The 14,803-nt window shown below is 58.1% G+C and overlaps 2 pseudogenes; both read left to right on the plus strand.

Moving 5' to 3' along the window:
- Window positions 1-5,700: 5,700 nt before the first annotated feature.
- Window positions 5,701-5,819, plus strand: LOC122688758 (annotated as a pseudogene).
- A 6,281-nt stretch (window positions 5,820-12,100) lies between these two features.
- On the plus strand, window positions 12,101-12,219 carry LOC122688759 (annotated as a pseudogene).
- Window positions 12,220-14,803: the final 2,584 nt, after the last annotated feature.

Below are 14,803 nucleotides of genomic sequence, written 5' to 3' on the forward strand. Positions count from 1 at the left end.
TCGGTTTCAAAAGCCCCGTGGTCCAGTGAAGAACAGGGCGGATGTAGGTAGAGTGGCGGCGGCGTCTGCCAATGCACAGACAGCGAGGGCGGAGCGCGCGCAGCGAGCCTCTGACGGCGGGCGGGCGGCGTGCGACGCAGTCGGGCCCCCTACGCGCTGCGCCCGGAGCGGCGGCGGTCGGTATCGGTGCTGGAGACGGCGGCGGCGACGGTTTCGTGGCGGCCGCGCGCTGCTCTCTGAGCGGCGGGTGGTGGTGCGGCCTAGCCCCTCACTCCTGACACTTCCCCTCCCCCAGCGCACCGCGGTAAGTCGGGGGCCGGGGTGGTGGAGGCCGGAGACCGGCGGGCTCCTCCTCCACTCTGGGAGGGCGGGTGGGCGGGTGCGCGGGGCGTCCCAGGCCCTCTCGGCGCCCCAGTCTCGCGCCCTAGCGCGCACCTTCTGCCCTGGGGGAGCGGGCCCCGAGGCCTGGCCCTTGAGGCTCTGAGGAGGGATTGCTCTCTGTGGGGTCTGGGCCCGGGGCTCTGGCGGTCAAAGCCTCCCTTGAGTGAGCGTTTCTCGAGCAGGTTGGACTCCTTCATTTGCCCGGCAGTGATTAGGTGGGCAGGCCCTCTGCGGGAGCAGCGCCTTGAAACCCCGAGGGAGGGTTTCCTCAGCACTTCGCTGATCACCGTGCGGGATTGGGCTTTCTTTGTTTTGGCTTCTCCAAGGAGAGATTTGCAACCCCAGGGGAGGGTGAGTGGGTCGGGAGTTTGTGAGCTTATGAAAACTGCATCTGAGAAAACTAAGGTCATTGAATGGAGTGAAACCTTACTTTTTGTTCTCCCACGTGTCCCGCGTAAAGCCAGGCGAGAAACGGTGTGGTTTCTGGATTACTTACTCTAGGCATAAGGACCTTGGAAATTAAGTCAATTAAGTGTATGAACAATGTTTCTTGAGAATTTGGCACATTCTCTGTGTTTAGAATTGAACCGAAGTATTTTTCATTTGTGTCTTTTACCCATGAGATACTCATAACACCCCTCCCCAAGATTTAACAATCAAGAATGTCTTCAACCATTGTCAAATGTTACTTGGGAGGCAAAACTGCCTCTCAGTGAGACTGCTGCTGTACAGAGAATATTCCCAATATTTCAATAAAAGCATCTTACCTTTTAAAAAAAAAAGAAGAAGAAGAAAGAGGGAGAGAGAGACAGCAAGAGGACCACACAGATTCCCCACCCCCAGCCCCACCCCCACGCCTCCACACCCTCCCCCGTCCATCGTGGGTATGCACCCGGCCCCCGGTCGGCCTGACCACAGCCTCGCCCACCGACACCCTCACACACACACTCTCACACACTCACCCTCTGGTCTGGGGGCGGGGGCTGGGTCTTGCCTTAGGGAGCCAAGCTGAAGGGGACCTTTGAGACTTCAGCTGCGAGGAAGTCTTGGGGACCCCACGGGGGACTGCCAGCCCCAGGGCACCGCGTCCAGCCTGGGCCGCCCCAAGGGAACGCCCCCTCCCTTGGGGAAGCGGCTTCTTCCGCAGGGCCTCTCTCTGGGGTGGTCACGGTTGTGCCAGTGTGTCTGTCTCGGATCGGATGCCATCCTCTCTCCCGTGTCTGTCTCCCGTTTGCCTTCTGTCAGTCGGTCTGTCTCCCTCTGTCTGTCTCCACCTCTGTGTGTGTGTGTGTGTGTGTGTGTGTGTCCGCGCGCGTGTCTGTCTTCATCTCCCTCTCGCCGTCTGGGAGTCTGTCTCTGAACCTTCATCTCTTTCTGCCTCTGAGTCTCCTGACCCGCGGCCTCTCACAGGCGCTGTGGGTCTGGCTCTGGCTGAGGAGCTTGCGCCGGCCGGCTGTCTCCCTTGGCCTGGGTGCGTGCGAGTGTGTGTGTGTGTGTCCGTGTCCGTGCCCCTGCCTGTCGCTCGTCCGCTCTCTCAGGAAGGTCCTGTGCTTGGCGGGCGGCGTGGGGACAAGGGGGGGCCGCGGTCGGGCGAAGGGGCGGGGCTGCCGCGCTCCAGTCGCCGGCGGCGGCCGGCCCGCCCGCAAGCCAGACACCTCTGGGGCCACTTGGGCCTGAGCAGCGATCCGGAGGGGTGGGTGGGGGACCCGAGCGGGGGGCGGGCCTGGAGAGGCCCAGGGTGGGTGGGCGCCCAGACCTCCGCGCCCCTCACGCCAACCCGCAGCCCAGGCCTGCACGCCTGACCGGCCGCTCGTGGTCCCGGCAACCCTCCGGGCCCCCGGGCCGGGCCAGGCTTGCTTGCCAGGGCGGCGGTGTGCGGGGACGGGGCGGCGTCGGCCGGGCTGCCGGGCCTGGCCGGCCCGAGTTCGGTCGTTGGTCGTGCGGCTCAAGTGCAGCGCGCGCCCCGTGGAAAGGTGCGGCCCGGGCCGGCTCGACCGGCACGTCAGAGCGAGAGGGAGGCGCAGCGCAGGGCTTTGAAGGCGCCTGGCGCCAGCCGCCTCCCTCTGATGAGATCATACCACCCTGAACGGGCCAGATGTCTTCTGATCTGGGAAACTAAGCAGGGTTAGTTAGTACTTGGATGGGAGACCCCCTAGTAGTTAGGAGCTCCAGGCTTTTGCACAAAGTAGACGACAAGCCAACGTATAGGTGATGAAACGTTTATCGTGAAAAATCCAATGAAACCTGAATTCGAAGATGGTTTATGGCATAGAAGCAAGTGTTTTCCATTAGGTTCCCCCCTCCCCCCGAATTAACTTGCATGATGGTTTCCCATTAGCATAATGCTTAGTTTTTATTCCTTCTTTCCTTGTCTGTATCCATCTTTTTGCATCATCATGTGGTGCCTTATTGGCATAATTTTCCGCCTTTTTTCTTTTTTGTAACTTTTCGAAAAAGGACTTCTTAGGCATTAACATACTGATATGTCCATAAGGGGGAAAGACTTCTTCCCTACAACTGCATTGAAAAAATTTGAACTTAAGAAAATCTGTTTTAATGTAGCAGAATTATTATTTTATCTTTCCAATCTAGCATTTGTGAAATCCTTAACTGCTGATAAGTGTTCAGGCTTCCCTGGTGGCTCAGCTGGTGAAGAATCCACCTGGCATGCAGGAGACCTGGGTTCCATCCCTGGGTTGCAGAGACCCCCTGGAGAAGGGAACGGCTACCCACTCTAGTATTCGGGCCTGGAGAATTCCACGGACTGTATAGTCCCTGCGTTCGCAGAGTCAGACATGACTGAGCGACTTTCACGGGTCACCAACAACGGTTCAGCCTGAAATAAGAACTTTCAAACATCTTTGAACGCAGACGCTCTTAACTTATTTTCCCTCTGGGATCAATATCCTGCATTTACTTTCAGGTTACGTATACACAATAGGCACAGAACTCTCTTATTGTGTCTTTTATTTGCATATAAATTAACAGCCTAGCAAATTTAAAATAGAAACACTAAAGACAGTGTTGCGCAGAGCAATCTCTGTTAAATGCCCCATTATCTCACTGAAGTTCCTATACACATGCAGGGACTGAAGGAGGACAGGAAGATGGCAGAAGAGCAACCCGCGAGCCACTGCTGTGTCTGTGCACATCAACTACAGACTGCAAGGTAAGGACCGTATTTTACATAAATAGAAACACAGTTACAATTCAGATTTCCTTTTTAAGTTGCCTCCATAATTGGTTTGCAATAGCAACAGATTCTCCCCTTTCTTCATAGCCATACGCCAACACGTATCATTTTTAAAAATCTATTAATGTCAGACAAAACCATCACAATGCTTCAGGAGTGACTTCAAGAAAACTCCAGTCAAGTCACAGTACTCAGGCAGGTGGGTTTAATAAACAAGTCCTAGGTAGATATCAATCCACCTCAAAGTGGGCAGTAATGTTGGAACACATCTAGGATTTCCTTTTTAAACACATGCTCCAAGGAAAGCAGTACTGAATTTACCAGAGGAACGGTGAAAAGAGGACATCACTGGAAGGGAGTTTACACAGCCAGTCTGGCCCTGCGGTCTGACGCTGGGGTGGCATCTGTCTGCTCGCTTGGCCCCTGTGTCCCTCGGGGAGGACACGGGCTCGAGAGTGCAGAACAGTGTCATCACTAGGACTGCCCGGAGCTGCTGCGAACATCCGGAAAGTTGCACTTGAAGAGTTCTTTAGAGGGCTTCCCTGGTCATCCAGTGGCTGCTCCCAATGCAGGGGCCTGGGTTCCATCTCTGGCCAGTGAACTAGATCACATACACTGCAAGTAAGAGTTTGCACGCCACAATTAAAGATCCCATGTGTGGCAACCAAGACCTAGTGCAGCTTACAACAAAGAAAAAGGCACCACACGTTCTTTAGAAAGTGCTATAAAAGGCTATGAACGATTGCTTCTACGAAGCAAATAGTAAAAAATACGTGTATTAGTTGCTCCGTTGTGTCCGAGTCTTTGTGACTCCATGGACTATGTAGCCTTCCAAGTTCCCCTGTCCGTGGAATTCTCTAGGCAAGAATACTGGAAGAGGTCGTCATTCCCTTCTCCAGGCGATCGTCTCAACCCAGCCGTGGAACCCAGGGCTCCTGCATTGCAGACAGATTCTTCACCACCTGAGCCACCAGGGAAGCCCAGGAAATACGTAGACCGGACTCCTATGAATAAAGACAGGTGCCATTAGAGAGAAAATAACCTACTAGGTTCATTTAGTTCTATTAGTGCGCTTCTCCTTGGGAGTGAAAAATAAGAGTACTTCTGGAGAAACTGACAAAGCTGTGATTTATCTTAATAAAAGACTTCTGATGGAGATCTTGAAACCTGTTTCCTGAAAGAAATGAGTTATAAATATATTTCTTAAGCCTGGTGGCAACGTTTCTAATGACAGAATTCATCTCCCATGCAGCTCAATGAATCCCTGTTTTGAAACAAGAGAATGAATGAAAGCGTTGAGTGCAGCAGCCATGAGGTTCCCTACCATCACAGCTCACAGTAAGGCAAGAAGGATCAAAGTAACTGTTGTCTGTCTGTTTTAGCAGTTGGTGACAATCCAGTAGATCCTGTCTTCAATTCACGTAGAACTCTTTAAGGAAGAGTGTGAAGGCCCTCAGGAAGGTCCCGTGCTTGGCGGGCGGCGTGGGGACAAGGGGGGCCGCGGTGGGGCGAAGGGGTGGGGCTGAGGCACTGGGGTGGACCGCGCAGGTGGCTCGCGGTGGGTTTGGGCCCTGGGCAGGTGGCGGGCAGGATGGGCACTCAGGGCCCCGGCTGCGCTACGCCTACGCCCGCGGGAGGCTCAGAGGACCGAGGGCCGCGGTCCGCGGCGGGCCCGAATCAGACACCTCCGGGGCCACGTGGCCCTGAGCCTGGAAGGCGAGTGGGGCGGGGGGTGGGGGTGGGCGCGGGCGCCGACAGGGGGCGGGCCTGGAGAGGCCCAGGGCGGGAGGGCGCCGAGACCTCCGCGCCCCTCACCCCAACCCCAGGCCCAGGCATGCACGGCCAGCCGGCCACTCGGGGTCCAGGAAGCCCTCCGGGGCCCCGGGCCGGGCCAGGCGGGTTCTGGCCGGGCTTGGCGGTGTGCGGAGGCCGGGCGGCGTCGGGCGGCCGCCGGGCTGCCGGCCCTGGCCGACCGGAGTCCGGTCGCAGGTCGTGCGGCTCAAGTGCAGCCCGCGGCCCTTGGAGAGGTGTGGCCGGCTGGCCTGACCGGCAGGCAAGTCAGACCAAAAGGGAGGCGCAACGCAGGGTTCTTAAGGTTCTTAAGGCGCCTGGCTGCAGCCACCTCCGTCTAGGGCCATACCACCCTGAACGCGCCAGATCTTGTCTGATCTGGGAAGCGAAGCAGGGTCTGGCCTGGTTAGTACTTGGGTGGGAGACCGCCTGGGAATACCGGGTGCTGTAGGCTTCCTGCCTCCCCTGTCCTTTAGCCCTGGCTCCCCCGGCGCGGTTGGCCGCCCCGAGCCCCACCTGCCCCTGGCCCCTCGCACCCGGCGCGCTCAGAGCCGTCGCCTGCCTTCCAGCAGGCCGGCCAGCCGGCCTGCCGGCGGCCCTCGAAGACAGCAGCGGCCCAACTCTTGGGTCCCCGCAGCCCCAGCCCCTCCCCCGGTGGGTGGCCGGGGCCCCGACTCCCGCCGCAGGCCTGGGTTGCCTCCGGATTTGGCTTCCAGGAAACCAGATGACAGTCGGGTCTCCATCTGGGGCTCCCTTGGCATGCCTCAGGCAATCCCGGGGGCTGCCCCAGCCCGAGCCCCAGCCCGGTACTCCCAGGCGACCGTTCGCGCGCACACACACACACACACACACACACACACACAGACAGAGACACACAAAGACACACACAAAGACACACACAGAAACACACAGACACACCCTGCCCTGGACAGGTAAAGAGCTGCAAAGCACAGGGAAGGGAGACTCAGAAAGAGGGGAGAGAGTCCTAGTCTGGCAGAGACAACCCTCACAACCCTCACGTTCGGTTTCAAAAGACCCGTGGTCCAGTGAAGAACAGGGCGGATGTAGGTACAGTGGCGGCGGAGTCAGCCAATGCACAGACAGCGAGGGCGGAGCGCGCGCAGCGAGCCTCTGAAGGCGGGCGGGCGGCGTGCGACGCAGTCGGGTCCCCTACGCGCTGCGCCCGGAGCGGCGGCGGTCGGTATCGGTGCTGGAGACGGCGGCGGCGACGGTTTCGTGGCGGCCGCGCGCTGCTCTCTGAGCGGCGGGTGGTGGTGCGGCCTAGCCCCTCACTCCTGACACTTCCCCTCCCCCAGCGCACCGCGGTAAGTCGGGGGCCGGGGTGGTGGAGGCCGGAGACCGGCGGGCTCCTCCTCCACTCTGGGAGGGCGGGTGGGCGGGTGCGCGGGGCGTCCCAGGCCCTCTCGGCGCCCCAGTCTCGCGCCCTAGCGCGCACCTTCTGCCCTGGGGGAGCGGGCCCCGAGGCCTGGCCCTTGAGGCTCTGAGGAGGGATTGCTCTCTGTGGGGTCTGGGCCCGGGGCTCTGGCGGTCAAAGCCTCCCTTGAGTGAGCGTTTCTCGAGCAGGTTGGACTCCTTCATTTGCCCGGCAGTGATTAGGTGGGCAGGCCCTCTGCGGGAGCAGCGCCTTGAAACCCCGAGGGAGGGTTTCCTCAGCACTTCGCTGATCACCGTGCGGGATTGGGCTTTCTTTGTTTTGGCTTCTCCAAGGAGAGATTTGCAACCCCAGGGGAGGGTGAGTGGGTCGGGAGTTTGTGAGCTTATGAAAACTGCATCTGAGAAAACTAAGGTCATTGAATGGAGTGAAACCTTACTTTTTGTTCTCCCACGTGTCCCGCGTAAAGCCAGGCGAGAAACGGTGTGGTTTCTGGATTACTTACTCTAGGCATAAGGACCTTGGAAATTAAGTCAATTAAGTGTATGAACAATGTTTCTTGAGAATTTGGCACATTCTCTGTGTTTAGAATTGAACCGAAGTATTGTTCATTTGTGTCTTTTACCCATGAGATACTCATAACACCCCTCCCCAAGATTTAACAATCAAGAATGTCTTCAAACATTGTCAAATGTTACTTGGGAGGCAAAACTGCCTCTCAGTGAGACTGCTGCTGTACAGAGAATAGTCCCAATATTTCAATAAAAACATCTTACCTTTAAAAAAAAGAAGAAGAAAGAGGGAGAGAGAGACAGCAAGAGGACCACACAGATTCCCCACCCCCAGCCCCACCCCCACGCCTCCACACCCTCCCCCGTCCATCGTGGGTATGCACCCGGCCCCCAGTCGGCCTGACCACAGCCTCGCCCACCGACACCCTCACACACACACTCTCACACACTCACCCTCTGGTCTGGGGGCGGGGGCTGGGTCTTGCCTTAGGGAGCCAAGCTGAAGGGGACCTTTGAGACTTCGGCTGCGAGGAAGTCTTGGGGACCCCACGGGGGACTGCCAGCCCCAGGGCACCGCGTCCAGCCTGGGCCGCCCCAAGGGAACGCCCCCTCCCTTGGGGAAGCGGCTTCTTCCGCAGGGCCTCTCTCTGGGGTGGTCACGGTTGTGCCAGTGTGTCTGTCTCGGATCGGATGCCATCCTCTCTCCCGTGTCTGTCTCCCGTTTGCCTTCTGTCAGTCGGTCTGTCTCCCTCTGTCTGTCTCCACCTCTGTGTGTGTGTGTGTGTGTGTGTGTGTGTGTGTGTGTGTGTGTGTGTGTCCGCGCGCGTGTCTGTCTTCATCTCCCTCTCGCCGTCTGGGAGTCTGTCTCTGAACCTTCATCTCTTTCTGCCTCTGAGTCTCCTGACCCGCGGCCTCTCACAGGCGCTGTGGGTCTGGCTGTGGCTGAGGAGCTTGCGCCGGCCGGCTGTCTCCCTTGGCCTGGGTGCGTGCGAGTGTGTGTGTGTGTGTCCGTGTCCGTGCCCCTGCCTGTCGCTCGTCCGCTCTCTCAGGAAGGTCCTGTGCTTGGCGGGCGGCGTGGGGACAAGGGGGGGCCGCGGTCGGGCGAAGGGGCGGGGCTGCCGCGCTCCAGTCGCCGGCGGCGGCCGGCCCGCCCGCAAGCCAGACACCTCTGGGGCCACTTGGGCCTGAGCAGCGATCCGGAGGGGTGGGTGGGGGACCCGAGCGGGGGGCGGGCCTGGAGAGGCCCAGGGTGGGTGGGCGCCCAGACCTCCGCGCCCCTCACGCCAACCCGCAGCCCAGGCCTGCACGCCTGACCGGCCGCTCGTGGTCCCGGCAACCCTCCGGGCCCCCGGGCCGGGCCAGGCTTGCTTGCCAGGGCGGCGGTGTGCGGGGACGGGGCGGCGTCGGCCGGGCTGCCGGGCCTGGCCGGCCCGAGTTCGGTCGTTGGTCGTGCGGCTCAAGTGCAGCGCGCGCCCCGTGGAAAGGTGCGGCCCGGGCCGGCTCGACCGGCACGTCAGAGCGAGAGGGAGGCGCAGCGCAGGGCTTTGAAGGCGCCTGGCGCCAGCCGCCTCCCTCTGATGAGATCATACCACCCTGAACGGGCCAGATGTCTTCTGATCTGGGAAACTAAGCAGGGTTAGTTAGTACTTGGATGGGAGACCCCCTAGTAGTTAGGAGCTCCAGGCTTTTGCACAAAGTAGACGACAAGCCAACGTATAGGTGATGAAACGTTTATCGTGAAAAATCCAATGAAACCTGAATTCGAAGATGGTTTATGGCATAGAAGCAAGTGTTTTCCATTAGGTTCCCCCCTCCCCCCGAATTAACTTGCATGATGGTTTCCCATTAGCATAATGCTTAGTTTTTATTCCTTCTTTCCTTGTCTGTATCCATCTTTTTGCATCATCATGTGGTGCCTTATTGGCATAATTTTCCGCCTTTTTTCTTTTTTGTAACTTTTCGAAAAAGGACTTCTTAGGCATTAACATACTGATATGTCCATAAGGGGGAAAGACTTCTTCCCTACAACTGCATTGAAAAAATTTGAACTTAAGAAAATCTGTTTTAATGTAGCAGAATTATTATTTTATCTTTCCAATCTAGCATTTGTGAAATCCTTAACTGCTGATAAGTGTTCAGGCTTCCCTGGTGGCTCAGCTGGTGAAGAATCCACCTGGCATGCAGGAGACCTGGGTTCCATCCCTGGGTTGCAGAGACCCCCTGGAGAAGGGAACGGCTACCCACTCTAGTATTCGGGCCTGGAGAATTCCACGGACTGTATAGTCCCTGCGTTCGCAGAGTCAGACATGACTGAGCGACTTTCACGGGTCACCAACAACGGTTCAGCCTGAAATAAGAACTTTCAAACATCTTTGAACGCAGACGCTCTTAACTTATTTTCCCTCTGGGATCAATATCCTGCATTTACTTTCAGGTTACGTATACACAATAGGCACAGAACTCTCTTATTGTGTCTTTTATTTGCATATAAATTAACAGCCTAGCAAATTTAAAATAGAAACACTAAAGACAGTGTTGCGCAGAGCAATCTCTGTTAAATGCCCCATTATCTCACTGAAGTTCCTATACACATGCAGGGACTGAAGGAGGACAGGAAGATGGCAGAAGAGCAACCCGCGAGCCACTGCTGTGTCTGTGCACATCAACTACAGACTGCAAGGTAAGGACCGTATTTTACATAAATAGAAACACAGTTACAATTCAGATTTCCTTTTTAAGTTGCCTCCATAATTGGTTTGCAATAGCAACAGATTCTCCCCTTTCTTCATAGCCATACGCCAACACGTATCATTTTTAAAAATCTATTAATGTCAGACAAAACCATCACAATGCTTCAGGAGTGACTTCAAGAAAACTCCAGTCAAGTCACAGTACTCAGGCAGGTGGGTTTAATAAACAAGTCCTAGGTAGATATCAATCCACCTCAAAGTGGGCAGTAATGTTGGAACACATCTAGGATTTCCTTTTTAAACACACGCTCCAAGGAAAGCAGTACTGAATTTACCAGAGGAACGGTGAAAAGAGGACATCACTGGAAGGGAGTTTACACAGCCAGTCTGGCCCTGCGGTCTGACGCTGGGGTAGCATCTATCTGCTCGCTTGGCCCCTGTGTCCCTCGGGGAGGACACGGGCTCGAGAGTGCAGAACAGTATCATCACTAGGACTGCCCGGAGCTGCTGCGAACATCCGGAAAGTTGCACTTGAAGAGTTCTTTAGAGGGCTTCCCTGGTCATCCAGTGGCTGCTCCCAATGCAGGGGCCTGGGTTCCATCTCTGGCCAGTGAACTAGATCCCATACACTGCAAGTAAGAGTTTGCACGCCACAATTAAAGATCCCATGTGTGGCAACCAAGACCTAGTGCAGCTTACAACAAAGAAAAAGGCACCACACGTTCTTTAGAAAGTGCTATAAAAGGCTATGAACGATTGCTTCTTCGAAGCAAATAGTAAGAAATACGTGTATTAGTTGCTCAGTTGTGTCCGAGTCTTTGTGACTGCATGGACTATGTAGCCTTCCAAGTTCCCCTGTCCGTGGAATTCTCTAGGCAAGAATACTGGAAGAGGTCGTCATTCCCTTCTCTAGGCGATCGTCTCAACCCAGCCGTGGAACCCAGGGCTCCTGCATTGCAGACAGATTCTTCACCACCTGAGCCACCAGGGAAGCCCAGGAAATACGTAGACCGGACTCCTATGAATAAAGACAGGTGCCATTAGAGAGAAAATAACCTACTAGGTTCATTTAGTTCTATTAGTGCGCTTCTCCTTGGGAGTGAAAAATAAGAGTACTTCTGGAGAAACTGACAAAGCTGTGATTTATCTTAATAAAAGACTTCTGATGGAGATCTTGAAACCTGTTTCCTGAAAGAAATGAGTTATAAATATATTTCTTAAGCCTGGTGGCAACGTTTCTAATGACAGAATTCATCTCCCATGCAGCTCAATGAATCCCTGTTTTGAAACAAGAGAATGAATGAAAGCGTTGAGTGCAGCAGCCATGAGGTTCCCTACCATCACAGCTCACAGTAAGGCAAGAAGGATCAAAGTAACTGTTGTCTGTCTGTTTTAGCAGTTGGTGACAATCCAGTAGATCCTGTCTTCAATTCACGTAGAACTCTTTAAGGAAGAGTGTGAAGGCCCTCAGGAAGGTCCCGTGCTTGGCGGGCGGCGTGGGGACAAGGGGGGCCGCGGTGGGGCGAAGGGGTGGGGCTGAGGCACTGGGGTGGACCGCGCAGGTGGCTCGCGGTGGGTTTGGGCCCTGGGCAGGTGGCGGGCAGGATGGGCACTCAGGGCCCCGGCTGCGCTACGCCTACGCCCGCGGGAGGCTCAGAGGACCGAGGGCCGCGGTCCGCGGCGGGCCCGAATCAGACACCTCCGGGGCCACGTGGCCCTGAGCCTGGAAGGCGAGTGGGGCGGGGGGTGGGGGTGGGCGCGGGCGCCGACAGGGGGCGGGCCTGGAGAGGCCCAGGGCGGGAGGGCGCCGAGACCTCCGCGCCCCTCACCCCAACCCCAGGCCCAGGCATGCACGGCCAGCCGGCCACTCGGGGTCCAGGAAGCCCTCCGGGGCCCCGGGCCGGGCCAGGCGGGTTCTGGCCGGGCTTGGCGGTGTGCGGAGGCCGGGCGGCGTCAGGCGGCCGCCGGGCTGCCGGCCCTGGCCGACCGGAGTCCGGTCGCAGGTCGTGCGGCTCAAGTGCAGCCCGCGGCCCTTGGAGAGGTGTGGCCGGCTGGCCTGACCGGCAGGCAAGTCAGACCAAAAGGGAGGCGCAACGCAGGGTTCTTAAGGTTCTTAAGGCGCCTGGCTGCAGCCACCTCCGTCTAGGGCCATACCACCCTGAACGCGCCAGATCTTGTCTGATCTGGGAAGCGAAGCAGGGTCTGGCCTGGTTAGTACTTGGGTGGGAGACCGCCTGGGAATACCGGGTGCTGTAGGCTTCCTGCCTCCCCTGTCCTTTAGCCCTGGCTCCCCCGGCGCGGTTGGCCGCCCCGAGCCCCACCTGCCCCTGGCCCCTCGCCCCACCTGCCCCTGGCCCCTCGCACCCGGCGCGCTCAGAGCCGTCGCCTGCCTTCCAGCCGGCCGGCCAGCCGGCCTGCCGGCGGCCCTCGAAGACAGCAGCAGCCCAACTCTTGGGTCCCCACAGCCCCAGCCCCTCCCCCGGTGGGTGGCCGGGGCCCCGACTCCCGCCGCAGGCCTGGCTTGCCTCCGGATTTGGCTTCCAGGAAACCAGATGACAGTCGGGTCTCCATCTGGGGCTCCCTTGGCATGCCTCAGGCAATCCCGGGGGCTGCCCCAGCCCGAGCCCCAGCCTGGTACTCCCAGGCGACCGTTCGCGCGCGCGCACACACACACACACACACACACACACACACAGACACACACACAGACACACAAAGACACACACAGAGACACACCCCGCCCAGGACAGGTGAAGAGCTGCAAAGCACAGGGAAGGGAGACTCAGAAAGAGGGGAGAGAGTCCTAGTCTGGCAGAGACCACCCTCACAACCCTCACGTTCGGTTTCAAAAGCCCCGTGGTCCAGTGAAGAACAGGGCGGATGTAGGTAGAGTGGCGGCGGCGTCTGCCAATGCACAGACAGCGAGGGCGGAGCGCGCGCAGCGAGCCTCTGAAGGCGGGCGGGCGGCGTGCGACGCAGTCGGGCCCCCTACGCGCTGCGCCCGGAGCGGCGGCGGTCGGTATCGGTGCTGGAGACGGCGGCGGCGACGGTTTCGTGGCGGCCGCGCGCTGCTCTCTGAGCGGCGGGTGGTGGTGCGGCCTAGCCCCTCACTCCTGACACTTCCCCTCCCCCAGCGCACCGCGGTAAGTCGGGGGCCGGGGTGGTGGAGGCCGGAGACCGGCGGGCTCCTCCTCCACTCTGGGAGGGCGGGTGGGCGGGTGCGCGGGGCGTCCCAGGCCCTCTCGGCGCCCCAGTCTCGCGCCCTAGCGCGCACCTTCTGCCCTGGGGGAGCGGGCCCCGAGGCCTGGCCCTTGAGGCTCTGAGGAGGGATTGCTCTCTGTGGGGTCTGGGCCCGGGGCTCTGGCGGTCAAAGCCTCCCTTGAGTGAGCGTTTCTCGAGCAGGTTGGACTCCTTCATTTGCCCGGCAGTGATTAGGTGGGCAGGCCCTCTGCGGGAGCAGCGCCTTGAAACCCCGAGGGAGGGTTTCCTCAGCACTTCGCTGATCACCGTGCGGGATTGGGCTTTCTTTGTTTTGGCTTCTCCAAGGAGAGATTTGCAACCCCAGGGGAGGGTGAGTGGGTCGGGAGTTTGTGAGCTTATGAAAACTGCATCTGAGAAAACTAAGGTCATTGAATGGAGTGAAACCTTACTTTTTGTTCTCCCACGTGTCCCGCGTAAAGCCAGGCGAGAAACGGTGTGGTTTCTGGATTACTTACTCTAGGCATAAGGACCTTGGAAATTAAGTCAATTAAGTGTATGAACAATGTTTCTTGAGAATTTGGCACATTCTCTGTGTTTAGAATTGAACCGAAGTATTTTTCATTTGTGTCTTTTACCCATGAGATACTCATACCACCCCTCCCCAAGATTTAACAATCAAGAATGTCTTCAACCATTGTCAAATGTTACTTGGGAGGCAAAACTGCCTCTCAGTGAGACTGCTGCTGTACAGAGAATATTCCCAATATTTCAATAAAAGCATCTTACCTTTTAAAAAAAAAAGAAGAAGAAGAAAGAGGGAGAGAGAGACAGCAAGAGGACCACACAGATTCCCCACCCCCAGCCCCACCCCCACGCCTCCACACCCTCCCCCGTCCATCGTGGGTATGCACCCGGCCCCCAGTCGGCCTGACCACAGCCTCGCCCACCGACACCCTCACACACACACTCTCACACACTCACCCTCTGGTCTGGGGGCGGGGGCTGGGTCTTGCCTTAGGGAGCCAAGCTGAAGGGGACCTTTGAGACTTCAGCTGCGAGGAAGTCTTGGGGACCCCACGGGGGACTGCCAGCCCCAGGGCACCGCGTCCAGCCTGGGCCGCCCCAAGGGAACGCCCCCTCCCTTGGGGAAGCGGCTTCTTCCGCAGGGCCTCTCTCTGGGGTGGTCACGGTTGTGCCAGTGTGTCTGTCTCGGATCGGATGCCATCCTCTCTCCCGTGTCTGTCTCCCGTTTGCCTTCTGTCAGTCGGTCTGTCTCCCTCTGTCTGTCTCCACCTCTGTGTGTGTGTGTGTGTGTGTGTGTGTGTGTGTGTGTGTCCGCGCGCGTGTCTGTCTTCATCTCCCTCTCGCCGTCTGGGAGTCTGTCTCTGAACCTTCATCTCTTTCTGCCTCTGAGTCTCCTGACCCCCGGCCTCTCACAGGCGCTGTGGGTCTGGCTGTGGCTGAGGAGCTTGCGCCGGCCGGCTGTCTCCCTTGGCCTGGGTGCGTGCGAGTGTGTGTGTGTGTGTCCGTGTCCGTGCCCCTGCCTGTCGCTCGTCCGCTCTCTCAGGAAGGTCCTGTGCTTGGCGGGCGGCGTGGGGACAAGGGGGGGCCGCGGTCGGGCGAAGGGGCGGGGCTGCCGCGC

This window comes from Cervus elaphus, chromosome 33, assembly GCF_910594005.1.
Source record: "Cervus elaphus chromosome 33, mCerEla1.1, whole genome shotgun sequence".
Lineage (NCBI taxonomy): Eukaryota > Metazoa > Chordata > Mammalia > Artiodactyla > Cervidae > Cervus > Cervus elaphus.